Source organism: Pteropus vampyrus, unplaced genomic scaffold (assembly GCF_000151845.1).
Source record: "Pteropus vampyrus isolate Shadow unplaced genomic scaffold, Pvam_2.0 Scaffold4, whole genome shotgun sequence".
Classification (NCBI taxonomy): Eukaryota; Metazoa; Chordata; class Mammalia; order Chiroptera; family Pteropodidae; genus Pteropus; species Pteropus vampyrus.
The window spans coordinates 13,576,013-13,584,229 of NW_011888785.1; positions in this window are offsets into that span (position 1 = coordinate 13,576,013).

Consider the following 8,217-nt stretch of genomic DNA (forward strand, 5'->3'; position numbering starts at 1 on the left):
GTATATGTCTATGCAAAAAAAACCAATGTGCTATTTATTTTCCATATTAAACTTGATAAAACATAAACAATAATCTAAACATCTTTCTTATTTTGTGAATAAACAGAAACGGCACAGTGAATAGTAGAAAACAGTTTAATCCCTAACTGGGTCCTCAAAGGAACTGAAATTCATATTTTATGGTAATGAGAATAGAAACAAATACCTCAATGTGAAATAAAATTGAGCTGATATTAATTAAAATTTTAGAAGTGGTTAAATAGTATAGTCTCTAAAACAAAAACAAGATATTATCTTTGCTGGGAATGTAAATTTGACCCATTGTAGCTTAAAGGGAAGAAAACTGATTTTTTAAAAAAAAAATTTGTTGTTTTAGAATATAACGTGCTAGTCTGACATTATTTTGTGAAGCCTGAATAATTTTCTTATAAAAAAATTACATGTATTTGAGCACAGTGTGCTATAATGTAATTTGTGCAAAGTATACATATTTTGCAGATTCATGAGTTGAGCTCATCTCAAGGGTCTCAGAAATTAAGCAAGGCCAGCAACATACGATCAAATGATAAACTACCACATACTCACCCAAAGGCCAGCTGGGACAAGGCCAAATGAAGCATTTAGATGCATAAATAAATAGTCATTTATTATGTGATGTAGTTTTATTTTCAGAAAAGCAAATGCACATTTAAAAATCTAACACTAAGCTTAAAGTTGACACTGAGATACTCTTGGATGACTGCTGACCCAAAAATTTACATATTTACACATAGGCACAGTTTCCAAAATATTTGTAGATCATCATCACCTCATTAAAACCGTTCTGATCATTTCTGTGGGATTTTCAAATTCCAAGGTAATTGCATACTGTGATGACTTTCATTTTGCTTTAAATGCAATTGTCTTCAACTGTGGAAGATAAGACTTCTCTACAAGATTCTAACCATATTTTTGAGTATGTAAAACCCAAGAAACATAAGTAGCAAACAATTCAGAAATGACCAAAAAATCAATAAAAAGAACAAAATGTTTCTAATAAGTTACTATTTTGTATGCTTACTAAGTAAAAATCAAATACGCAATTGATTTTGAATCGTTCTTGGTAGGATTTAGATATTTTGTAAAAAGTAAACTGCCTTGTATATTAATTAGGTTCACAAGAAACCAATTATGTGGCCTACAAAATTTTTATTAAATAAAATAATAAAACTCCATGATATTCTTTGCTCATAGTAAGTTTGATTATCTGGGTCTAATTCCCTGGCATAGTGCTAGGCATGAAAGGTGATAGCTATCTTTGTAAGTGATGCTCGCAAAGGAATATAAGAAAACATAAATTATATTGCAAAATTTAGAAAATATTTCTTTGTTAGTAGTATCGTATCCACTGGTTCTAAACCTTTTGTGAAAATCAGAATCACCTAGGGAGCTTGACCAAATTCATATTCCTGGGCCCTATGCCAACCTTCCTGAATAAAAACCTCTGAGTGGAATCTAGTAAACTTCAAAATGTTCCAAAGGTGATTCTGTTGTGCAGTTGGATTGCAGATGGGTATTTGGGAAACACTACCTAGATGACATAACGCATTAGAATCTCGTAAGTTGTTAATGTCTGGTATATATCTAAAGTTCTCACTCCTGAGTCATTATTTGGTGAATCCTGTGTGGTAGGACTGTCACGTATGTGAGGAAGCTCTTGAGACCGTGAATAGGCGATATCGGAGACCATGCTAGCCCCATCTTCCCTGCTGTGGTTTTAATTATGGATGTCTCCTGGCTTTCTGGTTAAGATAATAGCTACAGCCATTTGCTTTATAGTTGTTATCCTATTGGCTCTCTACATTAATACAAGTAGCCTAGAAAAACATAAATGTGGCACTCACATTTCCAAGAATTGAGAAGTCTTCTTGGGTCCCTCAGCTTGATTTTCCTCTAACTTCAAAACGATCCAGAAAAAGTTTAGTCTCTTAGACAGAATATGTTTAAATTTGAGAATACAGTGATATGTTAGCTGTCTTTGTTGAGATTTCAGAAATCTCTTGACCAGCTGGTGAATACTTTTCAGAGCCACTGAAATTCTAATTCCACCAGAAAATGAAGAAGTTCTGGAGGTAGCCAAATATTGATCATGTTTTTAAAAGATCATTTCAAAAAAGGTAACATCATGACTCCGATACAGATCTAAAATTTTATCAATTCATTAATTTTATTTAATTCATTAATGAGGAAACTGGTAAGATATTAAAACCAGTTCAAGGGAGATTATTTAAAAACACATACACATATAGATCATAAATATTGAAATTAATGTGTAAATGGAGCAAAAATAACCTCTTCTCCAGTGGGAGAGTGAAGGCAACTGAACGTCTACCTGACAGAATTTATAAGACCATAAACAAGAATTATCTTGCATTATCATCAGCTTTAGAGAGTTGTAAAATAGTTCAAAGACAAAAAAAGACTAGAATCAGATACCTGAAAGAATATGATTTTAAAAATGTGTAGTTTTTTATTGAAGCATCAGGGCCTCTATAAATTTGTTCTTATGTACAAAACTTGAATTGACAGTCTTTGGACTATACATAGGAATGTTCATAGCAGCTTTATTAATAATAGTCTAAAAAAGGAAAGCAACACAAATGTCCATCAAATGATGAATGGGTAAATAAATTGTAATATAGTTATACAATGGAGTATTGTTGGCAATAAAAAGAAATGAAGTACTGATACATACTACCACATGTCTGAATCTGGAAAACATTACGCTAAATCAAAGAAGTCATTCACAAAAGGCCACCTATTATATGATTTCATTTACACAAAATGTCTAGAATAAGCAAATTTATAGAGATTATTGGTTGCTTAAGGCTGGGACTGGGGAGCTTAATGCTGGGGAGTAACTGCTAATGGGTACAAAGTTACTTTTAGGGAATATAAAAATGTTCTAGAATTTGAGGTGTTGGTTGCAAAATCCTGTAAATATACTAAAACACGTTGAATTGTACACTTTAATGGGTCAGTTTTACAGTATGTGAATTATATCTCAGTAAAGCTGTAAAAAAATCTTTTGGATATAATGAAGTCCACAGCCCCATAACCAAATGCATAGGTCTAGTATGACTCCCATATTTTAAATAAAGTTAACTTTATTGACTATCATTGAATGGTTTTCTTAAAGTACTAGATATATAGGTTAGAGATAATTCATATTACAGCTTAAGAATTACTGAGCAAAAATTAAGTGGAATAATTCAAATTTTTATAGTTATATGAGAATCTGCACATGGTAGGAAACAAAATTAGAAATAAAAAATGTATTTCATCTAAGTATCAAAACATTAGATCAGTAATTTCACTTTGTACTGAAGTTTACAGAATCTCTGTGACATGGATTGAGGTTAACTCTATGTTGCTTAAAATTCTTTTTTGAATGCAGTGAAGACAAATGAATACGTATAGAAATAATTCTTTGCCTGATTTGATATACCTAAAAAATTAGAAGGGAACATGTGAGATATTCATGAGCAAATAAACTCTAAACAACTGATTTTGTTTGTTGTTGTTTTATTTATTTTCTGAAATGCCTCCTAATAAGTCAAAACATTTTTCTACACATAAACAAGTATATCAAGCAATGTCAGTGATTTTTAAACAAATATGTCCAAAATTTGAATCCAAACAACTCTTATCTCAAAGCAGTCTTTCAAGTCTACTCTCAGTAATGAACATCTTCATTCTTCAAAGTAGAATTTGACATTTATAAACAATCTAAAGTCATATATAGTCAAATATGATATGAAAAATGAAGTAGTGAATCCAGTTTTATTAAATGCTCACTGACTGGATCAGAAGCCAGTTCATGACAAAAGAGAAATTACGAAGGATAGTTTTTAGCATTATTTGAAAAAGCATATTTTTGGAAGGGGACAGCACATATTTTGATGCATAATTTGTGTTTGTAGTATTGCATTTTAATCGTACCTTATTATTGTCATAGCTACAGGTTAACAGTGTTCTAGCATTTATTATATAACAAATATTTTACAACCAAATAAAAACAATCACTATTTACAATGTAGTAGGTAATACTATACAGCTTTATTATACAATAGAAAGTTGTTCCTAGCACACTAGGTTAAAATATATGAGAAGCTAACACATAGTATCATCTCAAATCCAGTTTTCATTGCTAAAGTGTGATTATCTCATAGTCAATTTTCATTGTTAAAACTGTGATTTCATCTTGCAAATATACAACAAAGCTGTAGGTTTCACACGTCCTGATTTCAAAACATATTACAAAGCTTCAGTAATCAAAATAGTATGACACTGACAAAAAGATATATAGACCAATAGAACAGAATAGAAAACCCAGAAATAAATTATTTCACATATGAACAAATAATCTTTAACAAAGGTGCCAGGGATACACAATGCAGAAAGGATAGTCTTTTCAACAATGGTTCTGGGAAAATAGAATATAAAGCTGTAAAAGAATGAAATTGGACAGTTATGTTATACTATATATAAAAATGAACTCTCAGCGGATTAAAAACCTAAATGTGAGTGAGACCTGAATCTATTAACTCCCTAGAAGAAAACATATAGGAAAAGCTTCATGACATTGAATTTGACCATGAATTTTTGAATATAACACTAAAAGCATAAGCAACAAAAAGCAAAAACAGACAAATAGGACTACATTAACTTAAAATTTTCTGTGAAGTAAAGGAAACAATCAAGAGAGTGAAAAGGCAACCTATAGAATAGAAGAAAATACTTGCAAAGGGGTTAATATTCAGAATATATAAAGAACTCCTACAACTCAACAACAGAAAAACAAACAATTCAATTTAAAAATAAGAATGGGATTCGAATAGACATTTCTCCAATGAAGATATACAAATGGCCAACAAGCATATGAAAAGACACTCGAAACCACTAATCATCAAAAAAGGGGAATCAAAACCACAATGAGGTATCACCTCACACCTATTAAATAGCCATGATTTTAAAAAATAACTAAATAAAATAAGTGTAAGAGAGGATGTGGAGAAATTGAAATCTTTGTGCACTGTTGATGAGAATGTAAATGGTACAGCCGCTTTGAAAAAATAGTATTGAGTTTCTTCAAAAAATTTTTAAATAGAATTATTATATATATCAGTAATCTCACTTCTGGAAATTTACCCAAAAAAAAACTGAAAATAGGATATTGAAGAGATATTTGTACACTCATGTTCATTGCAGCACTATTCACAGTGCCCAAGTTTTGGAATCAACCTAAATGTTCATCAACAGAAGAAGGAATAAACAAAATGTGGTATATACACACAATGGAATATTGTTCAGAAAGTAGAATGGTAATTGCCAGGGGCTAGGGAGAGAAGAGAAAGGATCGTGTTCAATGAATATAGAGTTTCAGTTTTGCAAGAGGAAGAAGTTCTAGAGATCTGTTGCACAACAATGCACAACAATGTACACGGTTAACACTACTGTACTGTACACCTAAAAAAGTTGATAAGAAATGTTATGTATTTTTTTACCGCAATAGAAAAAAGTGTGATTCCATTGCCACCAGGTGAACCTATAATAAAGAAAAACAATTTTACATGTATGATAATCCCTGGAGAACGATCAAAACCAAGATTAATTTTCAGAAGATAATTCATACACACAAGTGTACTTTGCCAAGTTTCACATTTCGAGCTTTACAAATATTTCAGAAGTTATGGAAATTGCTTTCTTTCCTTTTTTTTTCCCCCCTCGGGCACTTTATTACTTAGCCGTGTTATGAAATCTAATTGCCATGTACTTTAAAAGTATATAAATGCTTAAACTCTTTAAACCTTGACTTTCATATTCGTAATTACAGGTCCTACTTCTTACTTTACTATTGCAGAACAAAAAGTCAAACAACTATTTCCTCATGAATGCAGATGCCATTTTAATTCTGACTCCACTTCAGGAATAGCTGGGGACACATTCCAGCCTGACCAGAAGTGATTTTAGCTGGTCCGGCCTAACTTGGATTCATCTTTACTCTGATGAAAGAAATACCATTAGTTTTCTGCCATGAAGTTAATCCCCAGAACTTGAGCCAAAGAAGGTTCCAACTGCTGTTAAACTCTGTAATTCCCATGTCACTGGGCTGTACCCTTCCCTACTTAGAAATTCATATTCCTTCTCTCTTCTCTATCATTCTCACCAGACAGATAGGAGCTGTATATCTAGTTAAACTTGAGCATCTATAAATGACAAATACATGTTCATTTCACTTATTTCACTTTAGCCTAAGAAATCAGGTTGAATTTCTTTATTAACTTAAAAAGCAAATTGATAATACATTTTATTGGTCTAATGAAAAAATTAAGCAGTTCAGTCATTGGTCTCAAACTTTGTATTTAGTTTCATTAAATGTTAGTCAAATTTTAAAATATTTGTTGTAAACTAGGCTGAAGTTTCAAAACTGTTGAAACCTTTTCTGTATATTTAGATGTATACTAGTTTATAAAACAAATGTAAGAAAACCAGTGTTTTGCTAATAAATGTTTAACTGACTCTCCACAGGGAACAGGGAAGCCCTGGTTATAAAATTTGCCAGTTGTCATGGTGTGATTACTCAAACCATGACCAGTTTCAAGCTTCCAACATACGATTCCTGTAAATGTAACAATCAGCTCTCACAGGCCAGGAGGACCAAGCTCCATCTCACCACTGAAGAAAACCCATATGTTATTTAGAAGAATACATTGATGGGTAATTAGTTATAATAAAATAATTATGGGTTTACTTTAAAGAAAAAAATTTGTAGTCAATATTTGAGTAAAATATATATATTAAAATTTGAGCAATATGTTGCTCCAAGTAAAATATGAGATTTAAAGTATTTTTGAGACGATATTTCTTTTGTATGAATTCATAAAAGGCATATTTTATGACAAGAGTGGATTATGCCATTAGCAACAACTTCACTTTTATCTAATAATATGGTCTGTGCATTCTTGTGTCTTTTAAAATTCTGAAATGCAGATGGATGGCATAAGTGAAAAAGATTATTCAATAAAAGCAAGTGACTGAGAGATCCAAATAGTTCGATTTGAGCCTTGACTAAATTTTGAATGTCTGGTCTGCTCCAAAGATGTTTTAAAATGTAGGTTTTATTATTATTCAGGTTTGATGAAGCCAACAGATCAGGAGATGATTGCTATGGTTCTCAAGAGAAGAGGGCACACCGTGCCGTGCTGGGCCAAGCAGGGAAACACCAGGGCAGGTCAGGAGGCAGAGGGAATGGGAGAGAAACTTGGTAGGCACCTCTGTTGTATTTTCCATGGGAAGAAACAGGTGAAGTAGGGTAAGCTGGCTCAGAATCGGCTAGTTTGAATAAGTTCAGCAGGCTCTTGGGTGTAAGGGCTGTCTCAAGTTTTTTGGTACCTGCTTCTGGTGTGATTGGGGCAGGGAAACAGTGGACCTAAGTATGAGATCTCTGTGAGAACCCAATAAAGGGGATGTTTGAGGGTGTGGGTGGGCTATGGATTGGTTGACTTGCATTTGAAAGGTACTCTCAAAGGTGTATCGATTATTATTGCTAGGGATTATCTCGCTCTGGGAGGAGCATTCCCTCCAAGATTGGCAAGGTCCCAGGTATCGAAGCACAAAAATACAGAAAATAAAAAGGCTTGATTAATACTAATGGAGAAATGTACTTGAAATACTTCTGTCACTCTTCCAATACTTTTTCCCCTTATTAGGATTATAAGAATTGAGCAATAAGCAATCTAGGACATATTCTTTGGTAGGAATTTGAAATGAACAGTCTATTTTGCTAAATAAGGATGGATTGATATGCTCTGAAAATCAACTAATTGTCAAAGTAGAAATATTTCTTCTTATAAAAATTAAGTCCACCAAGAAAGCACATGTTTGAATAGGAGGCCAGACGGCATCCAGCAGAGGTGAGCCAAGGGTCTATTTTTGGACAAAACCAAGATTTTCTTCTGAAAGTAATTCTGAGTCTTCTTAGTGCTTAGATAATTGGATGAGAAAGACCTCGTCTTACTTTAGAGAGAACAATACATTGTCATAATTATTTTTGCCTGAGAAATACTTACAGGAGGTAATACATAAAATAACTCAATAAAGCACCCATAAAATATCTAATTTTTGCAAGCACTATAATGCTGAATGCACAGTCTAAGGGTAGGTGGTTCTATATGA